The sequence below is a fragment of the Zalophus californianus genome, chromosome 15, assembly GCF_009762305.2.
Source record: "Zalophus californianus isolate mZalCal1 chromosome 15, mZalCal1.pri.v2, whole genome shotgun sequence".
Classification (NCBI taxonomy): Eukaryota; Metazoa; Chordata; class Mammalia; order Carnivora; family Otariidae; genus Zalophus; species Zalophus californianus.
The window spans coordinates 26210000-26236135 of record NC_045609.1 but is presented as its reverse complement, the minus strand read 5'-3'; the positions used below and the strand labels follow the sequence as shown (position 1 = coordinate 26236135).

Sequence of the window (26136 nt, the reverse complement as noted above, 5' to 3'; positions counted from 1 at the left end):
CTGTTTAATTTAGCACCTCAAAACAATTCAACTGAAATTTTTTAAGATACATTAAACTTGTGCAAATGTTTTTTTTTTTTAAAGATTTTATTTATTTATTTCAGAGAGGGAGAGAATGAGAGATAGAGAGCACGAGAGGGAAGAGGGTTAGAGGGAGAAGCAGACTCCCTGCTGAGCAGGAAGCCCGATGTGGGACTCGATCCCGGGACTCCAGGATCATGACCTGAGCCGAAGGCAGTCGCCCAACCAACTGAGCCACCCAGGCGCCCCTGTGCAAATGTTTTATATTACATCTGTGCTGAAACTTTTTACAGTTCAGTTCTGTTTTGTATACTATCCTTTTTCCAATAAAATTATTTTTCAATTAGATGCTTAGAATAATGTGTTCTATTTAATTTTCATTTAAATTAAAAATAAATACTTAAAGGAGTAGCTACCAACTACTCAGAAATTTCCTAGCTGCTACACTAGACTTCTATATGCAGTTCATATCTTTTAAAGTTAATGAGCTCCTACATTTTTGTAGTTAGTTGAATTTTTTTCATGGTTAGAATATTTTGTGTAGCACTGAAAATACTGTTAAGCCACTTAGTGTTTTAAACAGAATCATCTTAATGGATGCCTTTCAAAATATTAAAACAATTTTCCTGCTTTTCTAAAAGCCTGGGTGGGGGAGCACAATTGAATTGAGATGTTCAAGTCATTTTAAAAAGTCATTGAGCATGGATCATTTTGGCAGATAGGACAGTTTGAACTGATGCTAAATAAATCCCTGTTACTTGAAGACAAGATGCTTGGTAAGTATGAGACAATTCCTTTGTCCTAGATAAAAAGAAAGCTACATACACCATTGAAAGTATGTTCTCCCTTTAGTTCCTTTCAAAAAGGGCTAAATGGATTTAAATATCCCAAAGTATTGAATACTTTGGGAGAAGACTGCAGAGATCATGCTGATCTAATTAGAAAAATTGCATGTTTTTTATATGCCATTTTCCTTTTTACTAGCCAATTGGAAATAATATATTATCAAAGGGAAACTCACTTTTCTTTTTTATGTAGTACTCTTGCCCTATGTTCACTAGCTCTGATGTTGCAGTTCTATAATAAGCTTTTTGAATATGGACGAGCCCCTTAATTCTTTGTTCCAGTTCACTTCTTGGATAAGGAAGATAGCATCCCACCCTACTATTTAGTAAATTACCACTCAGAGGAACTGAATGCCACCCTAGAGCATTAAACCTCAAAGACTTAATGCACTTTCATAGAACTAACTGAGAGTTATTTGCACACTGGAACGTTTAGGCAAGCTGGGAAAAAGAACTAACGAAAATGTTCATAATGCACTTACATTGTAAAGTATCAGGATACTTTTATGCAACATTGAATGATAACACACTCAGAGTATTTTGGGTAATTTTACCCACATAAAGAATTTCTAAACAGTTATCTAAACTGTTTCATTTTGACCCTTGTTTTGGGACACTGCTTAGCGCTATTGATGAGCCATCTGTGCCATAAGCTCTCTAGATCCATACAAGTCATGTTGATCAGACTCAACCCCTCCCTGGTGCCCACTGGCTTGGCTTTTTTTTTTTTTTTGTCTCCAAACAAGTCCATTTCAAAATTTTCATGCTGACTGTACTAAAACTCCTTGTACTGTCTTCCCAAATCACACTTACCAGAAAATGAACTCATTACCTGTACTACTGAGCTTACAGGCATCAGTGATAACCTATTTCAAGTAACCCCTCTTTTTTTAATGAAACTTTGTGTAGATCATCACACATGCTTTCTTACTTTCTTTAAAAAAGTTTCCTTTCTTCTTTTGAATAGTAATTCTTGGTGATGTCCCCTTTGACCTTCGCTAGATCCATCAAATATGCACTTTAAACAAATGTTGACATTCTTTACAATATCTCTTTTATGCATATAATATTCTCACCACACCATTCCTAAAAAATGCTTCTTCATTCTGACTCTTCTCTTTACTGCACTGTCAGATTTACTGCCTTCATGGTGTCACCGGTAAACAGAAAAAATATCTATAATCAATATGGAAGTCAAGTATCAAGTTTGGGGTACATGTCTTAATAGTGATTTAGCCTGATTCATAAATGTAATTCTTCTCATTTAGATGACGGAAAGCTTGGGCAACTTCCCATTGCTGAATCTTATTAGCCAGGCACTGTTGACTAAATAGATGAATGAATGAATGAATTAAAAATAAATAGGGCTTATTTTCATAAGATTTGGTCTTGTGTCATGACGGTACCAAGGGAGAAACTTGTAACAAATGTTCAAAGCCAGAAGAAGCTAGATGTAGGGAGTTATTTTTGTCAATCACATTTTGCTATGTAACTTACTCATAATGATATAGCAGAGACATTGGGTGAATTTATTTCTCTATTGTTGCAGAAATTTCCAGTTATCACTGTGGAGGTCCCCTAATAGATCTTATCTTGGTACAAGGTGCCACCCACAGTAGTACTTGGGATTCTATAACTAGGAGGCTATATTTCAGATCAGCTTTGCCTCAAATACTATTTTTAGACCAACTTTCCCTCAATGCAAAGTCAGCCTCTGAAATTCTGTCTTCTACTTCTGCTTATTTTAGCCTTGTAGAGCTACCAGGGCCAGAAGGGGAACTTTAAGACTCACTCATTTTGGTAGATTGATTTAAAAAATGTTCCCAAATCTTCACTTACTTCTCTATTTAGACCCTTTCCAATGTGAATGCAGATTCCCCCATCAAGAGGTAGAATCTAATACCCCACCCTGTGAATTGGGCTGATTTGTTGACTTCTTGATCAATAGAATTTGGTAGAAATGCCAGTGTGCTAGCTCTGGAATAGCAACAAGTGTTGCACTGTTTATGCTCTTTCTTTTAAAATAATGCCACTGTCATGTGAACAATCCCAGCTGCCTGGGGCCATAATCAACAAGCCACAGTAGACTATGGATTTGGTGGATGATTCTTTCCTTCAAAGAATATTTATGAGACTTAGTTTCATCATCTCTAAGATTATTGTAATAATAATCTTAAAGGATTTCTCTGATGATTAAAAAAAATGCAAGCATGAGCCACATAGTAGGCATTAACAGTAATTTATGTGGTGTTATGTTACTTTCCATTCTTCTATAGATGTTTGACTGTTCATTATTCATTTCTGCTAAACTCAGCAAAACATGTACTGAATGTCATTGCCTCACTCTGGGCTGAGTTCTGAGATTCCAAGGATAAATAATACATGAAACTCATGCTTGAGAATCTTATAAGCTTTCATGCAAGCTATTAATTAGGGCACTGTACTGGCTACTTCGCCAGGAGTCTCTCAGTTTCCTTTCATTGCCAACTCTCCAGTCTTATTATCTATATTGCCATGAAACTGTTTTATCAAAAGACAAAACTGACCCAATCGCTTCTCTATTTAACAACAGTAAAATAACAAACAAAATGATACTAATCTCTGATTTGTTTCATGTTTCTAAAGATCATATTATAAATTTCTTACAGCACACACGGTTTTCCAGTCTTGGAAACCATCCTCTATCTCCTCTAAACCTTGGGCTCCTCACCAGTAAAACAGACATGAAAACTCCTTCATGTATAATAATCAAATGTTATAAAGCATTGAAATCACTTAGAATGTCACATAAGCACTCAGGATAAGGTATCTATTTCTACTGTTGCTAGCCTAATATTATTCTATTTGTATTGTTACTTCTCTCACCACCTCTGCTGTTACTACTACTCCAGCTGACTTTACCTCTATTATTTTTTAACAAAGTCTTCCTTCTGCCAAAATGAACTCTCCATAATCTTGACAAATTATCCTCTTTAATTCTATCTTAAGAATTATCACAAGCTATTTCCCCTGAAAATGCTTTCCGATCCTCTTTCCACCTTGTGTTTACTATTCGTCTTCAAGAATCAGTTCAAATATTACTTCCTTGGTGAAGTGTTACTTCATTTCCTGAGGCAGAGCTAGATATTTTATTTTTTATGACCCATAGTTGTTTCACCCTTATCTCTAAAATGTCACTTATCAGGTTATTTTGCAATTTGTTTATTTTCATGTATTGGTTTATGTATATTTTAAGGACATGCACTTTTTCTCAATAATCTTATTTCTTTAGGGCCCGGGCCATAATATTTGTTCAACAAGTATTGAGATAATTAATATGCACACTTGAGGATTATCCTAAAAAGCATCAATATTCTTCTAGTATATTAATTTAGGCTTTTATTTTATTTTATTTTCTAATTGTACCTAGCATTTTTACATCTCTCTTATTCCTAGGTCTCTTTTATTTTAAGTAGGAACATACTCATAAAATAATTCCAGAACTTTAAAGTATTTCTGCTTTCTAATAGTTCAAGCAACAAAAAACCACATTCCAATAGAAATAATTTCTGTATATATTTTAAGACTTTAAAGTGGCACCTTCAATTTATTTCTTTAAAATAATGTTTTGTTGTTAATGGGCAACTCTTCATGCATTACCCTGATTTTAAAATTTCCAGATTTTCAATATAAAGGATGAATAAATGTGATTAGTGTATGTGGTAAATTCTACTGAGATAAATATCTGGTTTGACTTTGCCTAAGAATTTTTTAATGACAGCATTGACCAAGATGACTCTCATGTTCTCTTCAACTTGACTAGGCTTTAGATAGGCTTCTTCCTGATTATAGGTCACTAACCTACCTTTTCTGAGAGCTTGTACTTTAGAGAACTTGCAATTATAAAGTCTTTCTCTGTGACTTTGAAATTTATATCTTCCTCCAGCTGCTTGCCAGGATTTCAACCCAGGAATGTCTTTCTCAAGGATCTGAGGGTCATCCTTTTGAAATGTAATTATCAAGAAAGATGGGGATAGGGCTACTGTGTCCCAGCATCTATGAGAGGATAGAATATTAACCTTATTAAGATTAACAAGCCAATTAGCAAACACAGATAGTCTAAGCACATTAACCAACCAGTTCTTTTCTACTAGCTCACCCTCTTGGTAAGAAACTCTCCTTTTTGTTTTAGTGGAGTCGAATTTTGCTTCTCTCCCCTATTATGATAGTTCAGACCACTATTACAATGGTCTTCAGTTAAGTAGGCCTCACCTGTTTAACTTGCCTGGTGCAATTTTTCTTTGATAGCAGTTTCTATACATTATAAAAAAAGAAAAGTTTAGATTTCTATTTCCTATTGTAGATATAATAGTTTCCTATTGTTGATATAATGAATTGCCTCAAACTTATCAGCTTAAAACAACACAAATTTATTCTCTTATAGTTCTGAAGGTCAGAAATCTGAAATCAGTTTTACTGGGCTAAAAATATCCTACAAGAGCTTACCATGACCTGTGTACTAGCTCGTCCAAGGCCACTTGTCAGGCTTATTCCTGCCTTGGTATATTTGTTCTTGTTCTCTCTACCAGAACACTTTTTTCATATAGCTCACTGATTCTCCCCCATTAAGTCTTTGTCAAAGTCACTTTCTTAATGAGGTCTTCTCAGGACAGATCACATGATTTAAAATTTCACATCACTCCCATATTATTTTCTTGTTTGTTTGTCTGTTTTTAATTTTATTTTATTATGTTATATTAGTCACCATACAATACATCATTAGTTTTTGCTGTGGTGATCCATGATTCATTGTTTTTGTATAACACCCAGTGCTCCAAGCACTACATGCCCTCCTTGATACCCATCACCAGGCTAACCCATCCCTTCATCCCCCTTCCCTCTAAAACCCTCAGTTTGTTTCTCAGAGTTCATAGTCTCTCATGGTTCATCTTTCCCTCCAATTTCCCCCCTTCATTTTTCCCTTCCTTCTCCTAATGTCCTCCATGCTATTACTTATGTTCCACAAACAAGTGAAACCATATGATAATTGACTTTCTCTGCTTGACTTACTTCACTTAGCATAATCTCCTCCAGTCCCATCCATGTTGATGCAAAAGTTGGGTATTCATCATTTCTGATGGCTGAGCAATATTCCATTGTATATATGGACCACATTTTCTTTATCCATTCATCTGTTGAAGGTCATCTCAGCTCTTTCCACAGTTTGGCTATTATGGACCTTGCTGCTATGAACATTGGGGTGCATATGACCCTTCTTTTCACTACATCTGTGTCTTCGGGGTAAATCCCCAGTAGTGCAATTGCTGGGTCATAGGGTAGCTATTACTTATGTTCCACAAATAAGTGAAACCATATGATAATTGACTTTCTCTGCTTGACTTACTTCACTTAGCATAATCTCTTCCAGTCCCACCCGTGTTGATGCAAAAGTTGGGTATTCATCCTTTCTGATGGCTGAGTAATATTCCATTGTATGTATGGACCACATCTTCTTTATCCATTCATCTGTTGAAGGGTATCTCGGCTCTTTCCACAGTTTGGTTATTGTGGACTTTAATATATTATTGGATCCTATTAGCTACATTTTGTTGAGGATTTTGGAATCTATATTCATCAGGGATATTGGTCTGAAATTCTCCTTTTTGATGGAGTCTTTGCCTGGTTTGAGGATTAAGGTAATGCGGGCCTCATAGAATGAGTTTGGAAGCTTTCCTTCTGTTTCTATTTTTTGAAACAGCTTGTTTCCTCTGCTGTGCAAAAGCTTTTTATCTTGATGAAGTCCCAAAAGTTCATTTTTGCTTTTGTTTCACTAGCCTTTGGAGATGTTTCTTGAAAGAAGTTGCTGTGGCCAATGTCAAAGAGGTTACTGCTTAAGTTCTCCTCTAGGATTTTGATGGATTCCTGTCTCACATTGAGGTCTTTCATCCATTTTGAGTTTATCTTTGTGTATGGTGTTAGAGAATGGTCCAGTTTCATTCTTCTGCATGTGGCTGTCCAATTTTCCCAGCACCATTTATTGAAGAGACTGTCTTTTCTCCATTGCATATTTTTTCCTGTTTTGTCCAAGATTATTTGACCATAGAGTTGAGGATCCATATCTGGGCTCTCTATTCTGTTCCATTGGTCTGTATGTCTGTTTTTGTGCCAGTACCATCTCTTGGTGATCACTGCTTTGTAATATAGCTTGAAATCAGGCAACGTGATGCCCCCAGATTTCTTTTTCTTTTTCAACATTCCTTGGTGATTTGGGGTCTTTTCTGTTTCCATACAAATTTTAGGATTGTTTGTTCCAGCACTTTGAAAAGTGTCATTGGAATTTTGATCGTGATCGCATTGAAGGTATAGATTGCTCTGGGTAGCATAGACATTTCAACAATGTTTATTCTTCCAATCCATGAGCATGGAATGTTCTTCCATCTTTTTGTGTCTTCTTCAATTTCTTTCATGAGTGTTCTGTAGTTCCTAGAGTATAGGTCCTTTACTGCTTTGGTTAGGTTTATTCCGAGGTATCTTAATGGTTTTGGTGCTACTGTAAATGGAATCGTTTCTCTAATTTCTCTTTCTACAGTTGCATTGTTAGTGTATAAGAAAGCAACTGATTTCTGTGCATTGATTTTGTATCCTGCCACATTACTGAATTGCTTTATGAGTTCTAGTAATTTGGGGGTGGAGTCTTTTGGGTTTTCCACATAAAGTATTATGTCATCTGCGAAAAGAGAGAGTTTGACTTCTTCTTTGCCATTTTGAATACCTTTTATTTCTTTATGTTGTCTGATTGCTGTTGCTAGGACTTCTATTACTATGTTGAACAACAGTGGTGAGAGTGGGCATCTTTGAGGTGTTCCTGATCTTAAGGGAAAGGCTCTCAGGTTTTCCCCATTGAAGATGATATTTGCTGTGGGTTTTTCATAGATGGATTATGAATGTGAGGAATGTTCCCTCTATCCCTATACTCTGAAGAGTTTTAATCAGGAAAACATGCTGTATTTTGTCAAATGCCTTCTCTGCATCAATTGAGAGGACCATATAGTTCTTCTCTCTCCTCTTGTATTAATGTGTTCTATCACACTGATTGATTTACGAATGTTAAATCATCCTTGCATCCCTGGGATAAATCCCACTTGGTCGTAGTGGATGATCCTTTTAATATATTATTGGATCCTATTAGCTACATTTTGTTGAGGATTTTGGAATCCATATTCATTAGGTATATCAGTCTGAAATTCTCCTTTTTGATGGAGTCTTTTCCTGGTTTGAGGATTAAGGTAATGTTGGCCTCATAGAATGAGTCTGGAAGCTTTCCTTCTGTTTCTATTTTTTGAAACAGCTTCAGGAGAATAGTTATTATTTCTTCTTTGAATGTTTAGTGGAATTCTCCAAGGAATCCATCAGGACCTGGACTCTTTTTTGGGGGGAAGTTTTTAATCACTGCTTCAATGTCATTACGGGTTATGGCCTATTCAGGTTGTCAGTTTCTTCCTGTTTCAGTCTTGGGAGTTTATAGGTTTCCTGAAAGGCATCCATTTCTTCCAGGTTGCTCAACTTATTGGCATATAGTTGTTGATAATAACTTCTAATAATTGTTTCTATTTCCTTGGTGTTAGCCGTGATCTCTCCCCTTTCATTCATAATTTTATTAATTTGGGTCCCTCCTCTTTTCTTTTGGATAAGTCTGGCCAGTGGTTTATCGATCTTATTAATTCTTTCAAAGAACCAGTTTCTAGTTTTGTTGATCTGATCTACTGTGTTTCTGGTTTCTAATTCATTGATCTCTGCTCTAATCTTAATTATTTTTCTTCTAATGTGTGGCTTAGGCATCGTTTGTTGCTTTTTCTCTAGTTCATTAAAGTGTAGAGTTAGTTGGTGAATTCGGGATTTTTCTATTTTTTTGAGTGAGGCTTGGATGGCTAAGCATTTCCCCCTTAGGACCGCCTTTGCAGTATCCCATAGGTTTTGGACTGATGTGTTTTCATTCTCTTTGGTTTCCATGAATTGTTTAAGTTCTTCTTTAATTTCCTGGTTGACCCAAACATTCTTGAGCAGAGTGGTTTTTAGCTTCCAAGTGTTTGAATTTCTACCAAGTTTTTTCTTGTGATTGAGTTACAGTTTTAAAGCAGTATGGATTGAGAATGTGCAGAGAATAATCACAGTCTTTTGGTATCAGTTGAGACTGATTTGTGACCCAGTATGTGGTCTATTCTGGAGAAAGTTCCATGTGCATTTGAGAAGAATGAGTATTCTGTTGTTTTAGGGTGGAATGCTTGGTATGTATCTATGAGGTCCATCTGGTCCAGTGTGTCATTCAAAGCTCTTGTTTCTTTGTTGATTTTCTGCTTAGATGATCTGTCTATTGCTGAGAGTGGAGTATTGAGGTCTCCTACAATTAACGTATTGTTATCAATATGACTCTTTATTTTGGTTAACAGTTGGCTTATGTAGATAGCTGCTCCCATGTTGGGGGCGTAGATATTTACAATTGTTAGATCTTCTTGTTGGATAGACACTTTAAGAATGATGTAGTGTCCTTCTGTGTCTCTAACTACAGTCTTTAGTTTAAAATCTAATTTGTCTGATATAAGAATTGCTACCCCAGCTTTCTTTTGAGGTCTGCTGGCATGGAAGATGGATCTCCATCCCTTCACTTTCAGGCTGGGTATATCTTTAGGTTCAAAATGAGTCTTTTGTAGGCAGCATATGGATGGGTCCTGTCTTTTTATCCAATCTGCAACCCTGTGCCATTTTATGGGAGCATTTAGGCTGTTCATCTTGAGAGTAATTATTGAAAGATATGAATTTATTGTCATCACGTTGAATGTGAAGACATTTTTATAGATTGTCCCTGTAAATTTCTTTTCTATATCACTCTTGGGGTCTTTCTCCTTTTTAAAGGACCCCCCCTTAATATTTCTTGCAGGGCCAGCTTAGTGGTCACATATTCTTTCAGTTTCTACTGGGCTTGGAAGTTCTGCATCTCTCCATCCATTGTGAATGACAGCTTTGCCAGATAAAGTATTCTTGGCTGCATGTTCTTCTCATTTAGTACCCTGACTATGTCTTGCCAGGCCTTTCTGGCTTGCCAGGTCTCTGTGGATAAGTCTGACATTATTCTGATGTTCCTCTCTCTGTACGTAAGGAATCTCTTCCCCCTAACTGCCCTTAAGATGGTTTCCTTGGTTCTAAGATTTGCAAGTTTTACTATTACATGCCGGGGTGTTGGCCTGTTTTCCTTGATCTTGGGAGGCGTCCTCTCTGCCTCTAGGACATGAATGTTTGTTTCATCCCCCAGATTAGGGAAGTTCTCAGCCACGATTTGTTCAAATATATCTTCTAGTCCTCTCTCTCTCTCCACCCGCTCAGGGATTCCAATAATTCTGACATTGGAACGCTTCATGGTGTCACTTATTTCTCTGATTCTATTTTCATGGATTCTGAGTTGTTTTTCCCTGGCCTCTTTTCCCTTTTTTTTTTTATTAATTGGTTTTCTAGGTCACTAATTCATTCTTCTGCCTCACTTACCCTAGCTGTTAGATTATCTAGATGAGATTGGATCTCATTGATAGCATTTTTAAATGCTGTCAATTCAGCTTTCATTTCTGCCCTTAGAGTCTTCGTTGCCATTAATTACTTTCTCCATTCTAGCTATTGTCCTCACAATTGTTAGCCTGAATTCTATCTCTGACATCTTGGTTATATCTGAATCCATTTATAAATCTGTGGCATAAGTCATAGTCTCTGAATCTTTCCTATTTTGAGGGTTCTTCCTCCTAGTCATTCTGTTGAGGGGTGGTTGAGGGAATGTGTAGAGTCCAAATTATTGACCACAGCCCAAGCAAGATGCACCTGTTTTCTAGGAACCTTAGGGTTGCTGACCCTTTTTTCCCAGCCTGTCTTCTAGGGGAGGGGCCTGCCACACTGTTACTCAGGCAACCCTGTTTGGGCAGAGTTGCCCTGCCCACTGTGGCGGGGCATAGGCTCAGTGAAAACCAGTTTTTTTGGTTTTTGTTCTCTGACAGCTTTCTCTGGCGACTTTCCAGGTCTCTTCCATGAGTCAGAGCAGAAGAGACCGTTTCCAACCCTCTGCCTCAGAGCAGAGAGATCACAGACTGTTCTTTAGTGAGCTATCCAGGCCACGCTATCTCCATTTCTGTCTGTGCTGCTATAAATTGCAGCATCCTGGGTTGTACACCCCTCAGAAGTGCTCCCAGTCCTCGCCTCCAGGTCGGGGCACGTCTCTGCCCTTTGTGCTTCTAAAACCGCCATCCACTCCCAGTTTGCACACATGGCCCCACCACTCCAGTTTCTGTCCAGAGGGCTGCCCTAAAGTCCTTTCCCTGCCATTACTGGTTTGCGAGTCTGTGCCCCGTCCCCAGCGTGGGAGGCTATCACTCACCTGTGGTGTAGGATCCCCACAGCCAGGCTCCCTCCTGTTCCCATTTATCCTCTGATATGTGCCCATGGAATCATAGCTCCCCGCTTTGTACCTCGAAACCAACCACCTGCGATATTCTGTTTGTGGAGATCCAGATCTATCTTCTTACATCTCAGGCTGATTTCGTGGGTGTTCAGAGTGATCTGGTAGGTATCCAGCTCAATTCCATGGACCAGTTGGATCTGTCTACTGCTGAGAGTGGAGTATTGAGGTCTCCTACAATTAACGTATTGTTATCAGTACGGTCCCCTACTCTTCCACCATCTTTTTCTGTTTGTTTGGTTTTATTTATTTACATATTCATTTACATACACCTTTGTTTATTTAAATGAAATAAAATTTCATAGTGTGAAATGCATAAATCTTAAATACTTCACACAGAAATTCCCTCCTCTTCTTACCAATCATGTGCACCTCCTCCTTGCCCCAGTAGACAACCACTTCTCATTTCAATCACTGTAAATTCATTTTTCTTGTTCTTGAACTTCATTAAATAGGATCTACAGAATGTACTCTTCTGTGTATGGATTCTTTATCCAATATTTTTGAAAATAATCCATGTAATCTGATATATCTGTAGTTTCTATTTACTGCTGAGAAGTATTGCATTGCATATTCATACCAGTTTAATTATCCATTCTCCTGTTGATGGAGTTATAGGCTGTTTCCAGTTTAATGGAGTTATGGATTGTTTCTAGTTTGGGATTTTTTAAAATAAAGCTGCTAAAAACACTTTTGTGTATTCTTTTTGTAGGCATAAGTTTTTATTTCCATTGTATAAACGCATGTATTATTCACAGTTCCCCAGAGAAACAGAACCAACAAGATGTGTATTTATAGAGAGAGAGAGCTGTTTTAAGGAATTTGCTTACAAGGTTACAGAGGCTTGGCCGTTTCACAATCTGATGAGGTAGATCATCAAGCTAGAGACTCAAGGAAGAGTTGAAGTTCAAGATGTAAATCAGTTGGCTGACAGAATTCCTTCTTGCTTAGGAGAGGCCAGTCTTTGTTCTATTAAGGCCTTCAACTGGTTGGGTGAGGCACATCCACATTATAAGGGGCAATTTGCTTTACTCAAAGTCCACTAACTTAAATGTTAATCTCATCTAAAAACACCTTTACAGAAATACTCAGAATAATATTAGACTAAATATCTGGGCCCCATGACCCAGCCAAAATTAGCCACCACAAGTAGTTTTATTTTTTACCTTCCAATATTTATAATTTCTATTTTATCTTTTGTTACCTAACTCCATTTGTGCCATTAGCCTAATATTGAATGAAAGAAGTGAGATCAGGCATCCATACTCCATTTTCTATCTTAGAGGGAAAAGTCAATATCTTGCCATTACATATTACATGGTAATACATTTTTCATAAATACCCTTTATCAGATTGTAGATATAGTCCTAATTTGCTGAGACTTTGAAAAAAAATAATCAATGGGTATTAAATTTTACCAAATACTTTTTTCCCCATCTATTGAGATGATTATATATTTTTCTTTATTCTATTAATGTAGTGAGTGGCACTGATTGATTCTAAATGTTAAAACAACTTTCACTTCCTGAGATAAACCCCAGTTGGACATGATGTATTATCTTTTTTTTAAATGTATATTGCTGGACATAATTTGGTGATGCTTTATTTTGGCATTTAGGTTAATTGAAGAAAATGCCTTGCAATTTTTTTTTCTTGTAATGAATTTGAGTTAGTGTTTTCCCCTTCTTTATTTTTTGAGGAATGAACCTTTTATGATCCTGTGTACTCCTCAGAATTCCCCACTCTTGGTTAAGCAATTGAGTCAATGTAGGAAGATTGGGTTTTCTCCCTAGGAATATGAAATTTGGACACAGAGAATAAAGGATACTGTCAAGTTTCTCAGTAAATGCAGTGAAGATGAAGAATCTGGGTTTGAATCATTGGGGAACTCCCTAATCAGAAAGATAAATAGAATTAGAGAAAATGACCTTGAGGCAGAGAGAAAGCATGAGACCAAGAGTGAGAGAGATGGATACTTTCTACTTTCAAGGTCCAGTTCCTCCTGAGGAACTGACTTTTCTCTCCTTGCATTTCATAAAATTCCCCTCAAGCTTAAAATACATTTTCTTTTATGGGAGCTTAGCTTTGGTGGGGGAACACTACCAAAATAAGCTTTCATTGCCATTTATATATTTTTATATGCATTTTTAAAAATTAGGTTTGATTTTGGAAAATACAATTTGATAAGTGTGGAAAAATTCTCAGAGGAGAGAATGAAACTAGAAATAGAGAGGTTGACAACCATTCTGGCAGCTTGTGGTAATTTATTAATATCCCATTTCTTTAATCAAATAGCTGCCTGATTTGAAATAATTGGGAAAGCCTGCTTAAATTTTATTCACATCACTATATTATGTGCACAGTATGCTTTATTATATGATATATATAAATTCAATATGTAACCTTTGTGTTTCATAAGTATATTTTTGTCCCTAATGGAATCTTATAATAAAATGCTTTAAAAAGCTCTGAGACTTCTGGGTACTCAAACATCTTTAAGTTTAAATTAACTGAGGAATTGATTTTCACTTCAAGAAGTGTTTTACTAAATGCAAAAGTATAGGTTGGACCACTTCTTAAAGAAAGAATCTTCAAATTGATAGGTCTAAATTTTTTGGTAAAAAGAAAAAAAGCTTCTCTTTTATATCCGAGGAGAAAAGAATTTGAAAAAAAAATGAAAGAAAAGGAACAAAAAACACCTGAATTTGGAGTATTTGTATCTTTGAATCATGTTGGGTCTGCTCTTTGTTCACTTGTGATTTTTATAAATAATGATATCTCTGGTTAGTGTTGATTCGGCAGAAACCTTATTCTTTATTATTCTATACAGTTTTTTGGATAATTTTATATTCTCCCATAGCATTAATAGCCTCTGTCATCACAGGGGCTATTGGACTGATTAGTTTTGGATTAAAAAATATATGTGTGTATACATATGTATATATATGTGCATGTATATATATGCATATATTCTTCTGACCTGTCTTTGGGAACTAGTATGTTTTATACTTAATGTTTTAAAAAATTTCACATACTGGTGTAAAAATATGTAGAAAATAATTATCAACATTCTAGGATTTACTTTTTAGAAACAATGAATTGATAAAATGATTGCCAATGGATGTTCCCTAAATGAATAACTGTTCAATCCACTTTCACTATTGAATTTAGATGTACACTGGATATTATTTTTAATAAAATCTTTTGGATTTTCTTTAAAATTCTTTCTGCTCCATAGTTGAGCTTTTTCCTTGGAAGAGGGTCTGGTTACTGAGACCTGGATGCAAGGGTAGTGGGGTTTTAGGACTTCAATTCTTCTTCTTATTTCAATCTTAAGCAAAAAGTCAACTCTTATCCTCTTTTCAGACTAAGAATGGGAGAGGGGAAGTTGCATGTACCTTTTATTGATGCCTCAGACACCAGAGTGTGTTTCACACCCATTAAAAGAAAAATTACCAGTCTCTTACCAATTTATCAGAATGCCAGTTAGGCTGAGATTAGGGATGTTTCTGGCTGTGGTCTCTCTTGGAAGCCTAGACACAGATAAGATATATAGTTCCTGTAGGGAACTTTGATAATAGGGAAGTGCGGTAGAACATTACCATTAGGGTTGGAATTGCAGAAAGCAGAATGGCTGGTCCTTATTTGAACCTTGGTCCTTTCCTTACCCAGATAGAATTATGTCTTCCCAAGTTTCTACTTCCTCTTCTACCATGAGATGAAAAAGTGAAACCTCTTAGGAGTCAGGAAACAAAGATATCAAATACAGCAATTTTATCCTTAAAACAAGTTACAGAAAAATTTTAGCCTTAAAACAAGTTACAGAAAAATCTAACATTTAAAAAGTGTGAATTTTAGGGGCATCTGGGTGGCTCAGTTGGTTAAGCATCTGCCCTCAGCTCAGGTCATGATCTCTGGGTCCTGGGATCGAGCCCCACATTAGGTTTCCTGCTCAGCGGGAGAATGTGTTTCTCACACTCTCTCTCTTTCTCTCCCCCTCCCATCATTTGTTCTCTCTCTCTCTCTCAAATAAATATATAAAATCTTTTTGAAAAAAGTGTGAATTTTAGTTCTTCACAGACCATACAGATCTTCCATACCAGTGTGTTTATTTTTTGGAAAACTTGTATTCTGAACTAATTTTAAACTTATAAAAAAGTTGCAAGCATTGTATAGAGAGTTTTTAGTTGCTGCTCAAACCAGCATCCACTAATGTTAATGTCTTACATAACATAATATTGTCAAACCAGGAAATTAATATTCTTCAGTCAAATTTTACCAGTTATTCTACTAATGTCTATTTTCTGTTCTAGAAGTCTATCTGGGATACTGTGTTATATGTATTTATTATTTTAATTAATAAGCTTAACTTTCTAGAGAAATTTTAGGTCATAGCAAAATTATGTAAAAAATACAGAGTTCCAATATACCCCATCCCCACACATGCACAACCTTCCCCATTATCATCATTTCTCATCAGAGTAGTACATTTGTTACAATGCATGAACATACATTGACATATCATTATCACCCAAAGCCCCTAGTTTGCACTAAGTGTCACTGTTGGTGTTGTACATTCTATGGGTTTGACAAATATAAATGACATGTATTACCAAATAGTCTCTGTACTAAAAATTCTCTATGCTCTATTCATCCCTTCTTCCTCCTTAAGCCCTAATCTTAGTTTTGCCTTTTCCATAATGTCATATTGTTGGAATCTTACATCATGTCACTTTTCCAGATTGGCTTTTTTCACTTAATAAAATGCATTTAAGTTTCTTCTATGTCTTTTCATAGTTTGATAGCTCATTCCTTTTTAGTGCTAAATAACATTTGCGTTGTCTGGATGCACCAGCTTATTAATCTATTAACTTCTTGAAGGACCTCTCAGTTACTTGCATGTTTCGGCAATTATGAATACTATAAACATCTGCATGCAGGTTTTTGTGTGGATATAAGTTTTCAATTCATGTGGGTGAATGCCAAGAAGTGTGACAGGTGGATCATATAATAAGCATATTGTAAGAAACTGCCAAACTGTCTTCCAAAATGTCAGTACTATTTTGCTTTCCCAGCAGCAATGAATGAGAGTTCCTGTTGCTCTATGTCCTTATCAGCATCTGGTGTTGTCAGTGTTCCAGATTTTGGTCACTGTAATAGGTGTGTAGTGTTGCATTTAGTTTTTATTTCTTTTTCGTGTCCTCCAATTATTAATATTTTCCCAATCTTTCTTTTTCTTTCATGATTTTGAAACTTTTGGAGAATTATTAATTATTTTGTAGAATATCCCTCAATGAGGGTTTATCTGATATTTTCTCATGTTTAGAATGAGATGAATGTATGCTGTTTTGGCAATAATACTAGAAAAAAATTTTAGTCCTTTTCAGTGCATCTCACCAACGGGTTTATGAGATTAATATGATAGTCTTATTACTTGTGATATTAAACTTGCCCAGTTGGTTATGATGGTGTCTATTTCTTGACTCAACATTACTAATTTGTTTAGTAAAGAAATATATCTTAGGGGAAATACTTTGGAGCCATTCAAACCATGTTTCTCTTTAGACTGCCACCAAAAACTAACATCTATTGTTGGATCTATGAGTTAAAACCCAATATTATCAACATTTATCCTTCCTTATTGGTAAGGATATGGAAGATAGATAGATTGGATATATTTTGTCCTGAACAGTTGGATGAATCAGAGGGAACTTTTATTTTTACCTTATTTTTTTCATTTTTTTTTTCCTAGGGAACCTTGGAGTGTGGAAAATATTGAGAATTAGGAATTCATTGTTGGACACTGGGCATGCTTAATTTTTTTTTATTATGGTATCTTAATCACCATATTACATCATTAGTTTTTGATGTAGTGTTCCATGATTCATTGTTTGTGTATAACACCAGTGTTCCATTCAATACGTGCCCTCTTTAATACCCATAACCAGGCTAACCCATCCCCCCCTCCCCTCTAGAACCCTCAGTTTGTTTTACAGAGTCCATAGTCTCTCATGGTTCGTCTCCCCCTCTGATTTTCCCCCCTTCATTTTTCCCTTCCTAACATCTTCTTCTTTTTTTTTTTTAACATAATATATTATTTGTTTCAGAGGTACAGGTCTGTGATTCAACAGTCTTGCACAATTCACAGCACTCATCATAGCACATACCCTCCCCAATGTCTATCACCCAGCCACCCCATCCCTCCCACCCACCATCACTCCAGCAACCCTCAGTTTGTTTCCTGAGATTAAGAATTCCTCATATCACTGAGATCATATGATACATGTCTTTCTCTGATTGACTTATTTTGTTCAGCATAATACCCTCCAGTTCCATCCATGTCATTGCAAATGGCAAGTTTTCATTCCTTTTGATAGCTGCATAATATTCCATTGTATATATGTACCACATCTTCTTTACCCATTCATCTGTCGATGAACATCTTGGCTCTTTCCAGAGTTTGGCTATTCTGGACACTGCTGCTATAAACATCAGGATGCACATACACCTTCGGATCCCTACATTTTTAGCTTTGGGGTAAATATCCAGTAGTGCTATTACTGGGTCATATGGTAGCTCTACTTTCAACTTTTTGAGGAACCTCCATACTGTTTTCCAGAGTGGCTGCACCAGCTTGCATTCCCACCAACAGTGTAGGAGGGTTCCCCTTTCTCCGCATCCCTGCCAACATCTGTCATTTTGTGACTTGTGAATTTTAGCCATTCTGACTGGTGTGAGGTGGTATCTCATTGAGGTTCTGATTTGGATTTCCCTGATGCCGAGCGATGCTGAGCACTTTTTCATGTGTCTGTTGGCCATTTGGATGCCTTCTTTGCAGAAATGTCTGTTCATGTCTTCTGCCCATTTCTTGATTGTATCATCTGTTCTTTGTGTGTTGAGTTTGGTAAGTTCTTTATAGATTTTAGATACTAGTCCTTTATCTGATATGTCATTTGCAAATATTTTCTCCCATTCTGTCGGTTGTCTTTTGGTTTTGTGGACTGTTTCCTTTGCTGTGCAAAAGCTTTTTATCTTGATGAAGTCCCAATAGCTCATTTTCCCCTTGCTTCCCTTGCCCTTGGCCATGTTTCTAGGAAGAACTTGCTGCAGCCAAGGTCGAAGAGGTTGTTGCTTGTGTTCTCCTCTAGGATTTTGATGGACTCCTGTTTCACATTTAGGTCTTTCAACCATTTTGAGTCTATTTTTGTGTGTGGTGTAAGGAAATGGTCCAGTTTTATTCTTCTGCATGTGGCTGTCCAATTTTCCCAACACCATTTGTTGAAGAGACTGTCTTTTTTCCATTGGACATTCTTTCCTGCTTTGTCGAAGATGAGTTGACCATAGAGTCGAGGGTCCATTTCTGGGCTCTCGATTCTGTTCCATTGATCTATGTGTCTGTTTTTGTGCCAGTACCATACTGTCTTGATGATGACAGCTTTGTAATAGAGCTTGAAGTCTGGGATTGTGATGCTGCCAGCTTTGCTTTTCTTTTTCAATATTCCTCTGGCTATTTGGGGTCTTTTCTGGTTCCATACAAATTTTAGGATTATTTGTTCCATTTCTTTGGAAAAAGTGGATGGTATTTTGATAGGGATTGCATTGAATGTGTAGATTGCTCTAGGCAGCATTGACATCTTCACAATATTTGTTTTTCCAGTCCATGAGCGGGGAACATTTCTTTGTGTCTTCTTCAATTTCTTTCATGAGTATTTTATAGTTTTCTGAGTAGAGATTCTTTGCCTTTTTGGTTAGACTTATTCCTTGGTAGCTTACGGTTTTGGGTGCAATTTTAAATGGGATTGATGCCTTAATTTCTCTTTCTTCTGTCTTGTTGTTGGTGGATAGGAATGCCACTGATTTCTGTGCATTGATTTTATACCCTGCCACTTTACTGAATTCCTGTATGAATTCTAGCAGTTTTGGGGTGGACTCTTGGGTACCTTTCTTTCAAGTACATGGTTTGCTTCAAATGTTTGGTGATTCAAGGCTATCTCTTAATCTTTACGTTTGAGTTGTCCTAGTTATCTACCTTTTTTGTGTTTTTGTACCCTATTTGGGGATTATGGGACAGAGAAAGATATGCTATCTGGATGGATTTTCTGTTTGCTATTCTCCTGGAATGTGTGTGGCTTTCTATAATTCTTGTCTCTTCAGTTATAGTGTTAACATTCAATTATTTAATCTACGGCAAATAGTTCTGCTTCCAGTTACTTAGCCCAAATGAGCAATGTGTTAGTAGTCAACACTCCTTACCGTTCTGACTTGTTGATTAATTAATCAGTTTGATGAATACCCTCAGGCCATTTAATCTGGGCTTGGAGCTTCATTGAACTGCTCTTAATTTTCTGTTTTGTTCAAGTGGAATTTCTAGACTCATTTTATCTACCTTCCAGATTGTTAAAATGCATTTTCTTGTATGTATCAGCATCAAGTAGAGGTAGTATTTCACAGATAAGACAATGTTAGAAACCACAGAGGCTTAAACAGGAGGAAGTTAGAAATATCTTAAGGAATACAGTGTCTAAGAGTCAAAATACACATGGGGGCTTTACAGTGTTTTCAGAATTTCAGGCTTCTCCTACTTTTGTGTGGTGCAATGGTACATTGAAACTCCGGCCATTATACCTATATTGCAGACAGGAAGTGGGAACAGGGAAAGCAAGAAGAACACATGAAATTAGTCTATACCAGTCTTCAGGAACTTTCTTTGAGGTCCCACCTTATAACTTCCCTTATGTTTCATTGACTATAGCTAGCTGTAAGAGGTTAGGAAATAGAATCATATGGTACAGTACTACTTAAAGTGTGATCCTGGGATGAATGCTGGTATACAAAATGTTGGCTTCTCTTTTATGAAAAGATAAATAGATAAGGTGAGAGCAAGTAATCAGAAATTTGATAGAAATTTGAAAGTTGTGCAACATTTCAACTGTATTTTACAAAAGAAATGACCCACATTGGATTAGGAGGTAAAGTAAAATGAAAAAAAAAAAATCCTTGTCCTTCTTCACCTAGAAGAAAATTGGATTCTTTGACTGATGAAGAAGCAGAGAATAGGTATTGGGAAGGCAACTAGCTGCCTCTGCCACGGTGATATTCTCTATCAGGCTGCTGACAAAGGACAGAAAATGGAGGCTTCATGTGTGGATAAAGACACATCATCATGATGTGAGGAATTTCCCCAGAGTAGCTACTCTGGACTTGACAGTTTCTTTCCAGCTTTTCCCAAGAAGATTTTTTCCTGGGAAATATCTAGATTTCTGGCTTGGTAAGAGGCAGAGAAGAAAATAGTAACTGTATTATACAGAATTAAATAATAGATGTTATAACACAAAAGGGTAAGGGATGGGAAAAGGATATATTTAGAAATACATAGAAAAATTAAGGGAGAGCTGTTGTGTTACAGGTCTATATAATATGTTATGGAATACTTACAATAATCATGTTTTCCAAGTATGGCTTGAAATAACTAACGTGTTCATGGAGTAGAAATAAAAGACCTGTTTGACTCAGAATAAATGACTTAAAAAGCAATCTGTAGGAGGCTCACATTTTTTTTTTAATTTAAGAATGCATTTTGAGATATTTAGTTAGGAAAAATTCCCTTATTAGTCTGTTAAATATGGACAGATGTAATATTTGAGTTAAAATACCCAGACTCATAATAAATCAAAATAACATTATTTATTTAATTTTCACTTGTTAGTATTTATTCCAGCATACAATATGAATACTTAATTTACATTTCTTTTTACTTCCACATGATTTCACATAAATTATAATGTAATGTCTTTACAGTAAATTAACTGAGGTGCAATGGACCAAACTGTGTCCCCTCAAACTTTATGTATTGAAACTCCAACCTCCAATGTGATAGTATTTGGAGGTAGGGTCTTTGGGAGGCAATTAGTCATAAGGGTGGAGCCTTTCTTAGAAGAGACATGTAAGGACACAGCAAGAAGATAACCACCTGCAAGCCAGAAAGAGCTTTCCCCAAAGCTGAATCTGCCAGCACCTTGATTTTGGACTCCTCCTTGATGTTGGGCTTCCCAACTGTGAGAAATAAACTTCTATTGTTCAAGTTGCCTGCCTTATGGCATTTTGTTATAGAAGCCTGAGTAAACTAAGAAGTTTAAGAGAGAAATAAGATTTTTTCATGAAGTCAAGATATTTAGTGAGTTAACATTATATTGAAGTGCATTTTTCTTAATATTTTTTTCTTCCTGCCATTAATATATGTGTTTGGGGGGAATAAACACTCCAACAAAAACAGCACACATTTCTACAGATCAATTCTGTGAAACAATATTTTATAGTCATCTGCCTGACTTATATTGCATTAGTAAATTTACTCATGTCATTCACCTGATTTTTATCTTTTGGTTAATTTGTTATGACAGATCCATTGAATTGTACAGATTTTATTTTGTTATTCTTTGGCTGATTTTGCATGAAACCATAAATCTATAAATATTTCATTAAATATATAACTTCAGTGTTGTAACATGTTAGAATATATGTTAAAACCTTCAGGATTTCTTTGGTTTTTCCAAAGGCCACATATAATTTTAGGATTGAAAGCCAAAGTTTAATGAAATTACAGGATTTCAATAGTCACATTTTAGTGCTATTCTCATCAACCCTAATTCCAAAGATGAGGTGGAGAAAACATAATACTATAACCTGCTCTTAAAAACTGAATAACCTACGGGTATGTTTTCTATTTTATTGTCCTATTTCAATTGGGCATTCCAATTTAGTCATATCTGTGATTCATTGTAAAGCATTCTCTATTCTGAAATACATCCCTGTCCTGAGTAAATTTGCTTGAACCCTGTCAATTACATAGGTTTGTGCTCAAATCTTATTCGTTGAAGAGGATTTCAGGACTCAAAGAGCAACTACACTTGTAACTTTTCAAGGTGAAGACCCTATAAGCATAGCATGCCCCAATCCATGTGACACACAAGTAGTCCCCAATGTATTGGGGCCTAAGTAAATGATATATGCATATGTAAACAGCATTAAAGGAAAGTGAAATTCAAACATTCACGTCCTAAGAATGTGGACCTACTATTACAACAGATAAAATGGTATTGAGTGATAGAGTGAGCAAACAAAGAGGATACTTCTGGCAACATAAAGCACAGTCTTTTAATATCCTGGATTTGTTTTATGATACTTAAAAGTGGACTTCAGAATTTATATTTTTATAATGTAGCATAAAGAATGATTAAAAAAATGCAAAAGAAAATTGCACATATGAACTGTCCATGTACATCCTCCACCTGATGCTTTTCAAGAGTCCCATACTACTTATGATCACTTGATATACCACCTGATGTGACAGGTCAGATCATTTGGTAGTAACACATTTTATTTATAAGAACTTTATATTTTAATATCTGATAGAGAAAGGCACCCATATTCTCCTTTCAATTTTATTTTCCTCAAATTTAGTTGATATTTAATTGGTATATTTATTCTTCCAGAAAACTGTTAAAATAAACTTTTCGGCTTCAACGTAAAAGGTGTTAGGAAGTGTTGGGTATTGATGAAGCTCCATAAGTATCATCACTAATGGAGAAAACACATTAAGCTGATAAAGTTAGAGTGCCAGCTTTATTATCAGTAAATATGTTACTGATAATATATTACAGTATACTACAAAATAATGAATTTCCCAAATCTATGTCCCAGAATTAGACTTACCTAGGCAGTCATTGATGGTGCTGGGAAACCATGAGTGCTATAAGGCACAGCAAATATGCTAGTTAGCTTATTGCAAATAACACATCAGATAGATACTCTTTAGGGGCAAACCAATTTCAAAGAAAGACAAAGGGTATATGTGGGGTCTAATCATGCCTATTTCCTTAGCCTAAATAAACTCACTCAACAGAAAATGTAATCCTTTTAAAGGTAAGTGAATTGATACAGCAGACATGTTAAACTAATGAATATCCTCTCCATATTGAAGGACAAAGAGCAGGAACTATGGTTTCCCTTCCAGTAGTTGAAATAAAAAATAGATGTATGCTGTGTTTACGTGTTAATTTGAGATGACTTTGAGTATTTCTCTCCTGTTTTCCTGCCAAATGAAATTATACCTTCTAATTTAACCAAGTTCTGTAAACTTAAAAGTGAGCTAGAACATGTTTGTTAAAATTTTTGGGCCTGCCACCTATTTTGAGTTTCACTTTTTGACAAATATTCATCATTTTATGATGAACAATGGTTTAGCTTTTTTTATTCCTCTTGAATCATTTATAATTTATACTTTCCTAAATATTTCCATTCCCATTTTATATTGATATTAAAATCTATTGGCATATAGTTGTACATAATATTTCCCATAATTCCTTTAATCTCTTCCATATCTAGATGCTATTTACTTTATTCTAATTTTAATTCTCAGTGCTTAGACCCTGACACATGGTAGGAACATAATAAATAGGTATTGATTATATTTGCTTTCAGAACTATATTCCAACATCAGTGAAAGGGAATGACACAAATTTGATCTATATGCCTTGGCATTGGCTGAGTTCTCATAAAAGAACATAAGATTTCACACTGATTATTTATCCTACATTGTATACCTGTCAAGTACTATTGTTAAAGGCAAAAATAATTTTAGCAACAAGGATATTATATGAGAAAATGGAGTTTAATAATAAAATATTTATGAAACCAATACAATTGTGGCAATACAAATAATTTATTTTACTGCCTACTTAATGTTTTGGGGAAAAGTATTGAAGGTAGCCCCTGGATACATGTGACATGTTTTTCTCTCTATCTTCCATTAAGAATGTTAAAATAAAAGTCACTTAATATTTTACCTCAAATACACAACTTGTTTTGTGGAATCAGAAAGTCTGAACTTACTAGGTAAGAGAATATTTTTTTCACATTTCTTCTCCTTTTCCTCTTTTTGAATCTTTGTTTATTCTGTTTTCCATTCCTTCTTATAAATCATAATTTGGCATTCCAGGTGGTAGAAGATCAAGATGGGAAAGGATGCATTTAAGGTACTAGATGGATAAAAAGTAGAGATTGAAAAAAGAAGTAAAGAAGAAAAGTTTAGTTAAAAAAAAAGCCCAGGGAGGGGCGGGGCGTGCGCGGGCAAAGGGAGACGAGGCCAGAGCTGCGGGCGCTTTTTCTGCCAGCGGTGTCTCAGATTCATTCTTAAGGAACTGAGAACTTAATCTTCCAAAATGTCAAAAAGACCATCTTATGCCCCACCTCCCACCCCAGCTCCTGCAACACAAATGCCCAGCACACCAGGGTTTGTAAGATACAATCCATACAGTCATCTCGCCTACAACAACTACAGGCTGGGAGGGAACCCGGGCACCAACAGCCGGGTCACGGCATCCTCTGGTATTACGATTCCAAAACCCCCAAAGCCACCAGATAAGCCGCTATGCCCTACATGAGGTAAAGCAGAAAGGTCTGGGACCAAGTAAAAGCTTCCAACTCTGACCTAAAATTGTGGGAGATTGGCAAGATTATTGGTGGTATGTGGCGAGATCTCACTGATGGAAGAAAAACAAGAATATTTAAACGAATACGAAGCAGAAAAGATAAGAGTACAATGAATCTATGAAGGCCTATCATAATTCCCCCGCACACCTTGCTTACATAAATGCAAAAAGTCGTGCAGAAGCTGCTTTAGAGGAAGAAAGTCGACAGAGACAGTCTCGCATGGAGAAAGGAGAACCGTACATGAGCATTCAGCCTGCTGAAGATCCAGACGATTATGATGATGGCTTTTCAATGAAGCATACAGGCACTGCCCATTTCCAGAGAAACCACCACCTCCTCAGTGAAATCCTTAGTGAGAGTGTGGTGCCAGACATCCGTTCAGTTGTCACAAAGCTAGAATGCAGGTCCTCAAACGACATGTCCAGTCCTTAATGGTTCATCAGCGAAAACTAGAAGCTGAACTTCTTCAAATAGAGGAGCGACACCAGGAAAAGAAGAGGAAATTCCTAGAAAGCAAAGATTCATTCAACAATGAACTTAAAAGGCTGTGCGGTTTGAAAGTAGAAGTGGATATGGAAAAAATTGCCGCTGAGATTGCACAGGCAGAGGAGCAGGCTCGAAAAAGGCAGGAGGAAAGAGAGAAAGAAGCCGCAGAGCAAGCTGAACGCAGTCAGAGCAGCATGGTTCCTGAGGAAGAGAAAGCTGTTAGTAAGAGCGAGGAGAAGGACGACGAGAGCATCCCGATGGAGACAGAGGAGACACACCTTGAAGAAGCGACAGAAAGCCAACAGAATGGTGAAGAAGGCACGTCTACTCCTGAGGACAAGGAGAGCGGCCAGGAGGGGGTGGACAGTATGGCTGAGGAGGGGACCATGACAGTAACACCGGCTCAGAGAGCAACAGTGCCACAGTGAAGGAGCTGCCCACAGACCCCACACCGGAAGACGAGAAGAAAGAATAAATGTTGCCTTGTTTTATGTCTTCTAAATACTTTTTTAATGAAAAAAAAATGTTTTTTGAGTTAAAAAAAATCCCAGATCTCTCAAATATAAGCACAAAGTTTCTCCCACAGATACATGGATGTATGAAGGGTGGATCCTAAAGTACCATAGATCTGGGAGTGCAGATGATATCCATAATTAATATTAACATGGTGCCAGTTATTAAACTATTATATTTCTGCTCCAAACTCACCTATTTTCTCCTTTCTGAGGTTGGAGCTGGGGCTCTTCAATCCATACTTCTGCATTACTTGTTCACTCTAGGTAAGGCTCTACTAATAATCAGGACTGTCGGGCTGGACAAGGG

At 36.5% G+C, this 26136-nt stretch overlaps 1 pseudogene; it reads left to right on the top strand.

Annotated features, from left to right (window-relative positions):
- The first annotated feature begins 24481 nt into the window (after positions 1-24481).
- On the top strand, positions 24482-25789 carry LOC113923822 (annotated as a pseudogene).
- The last annotated feature ends 347 nt before the right edge of the window (positions 25790-26136 follow it).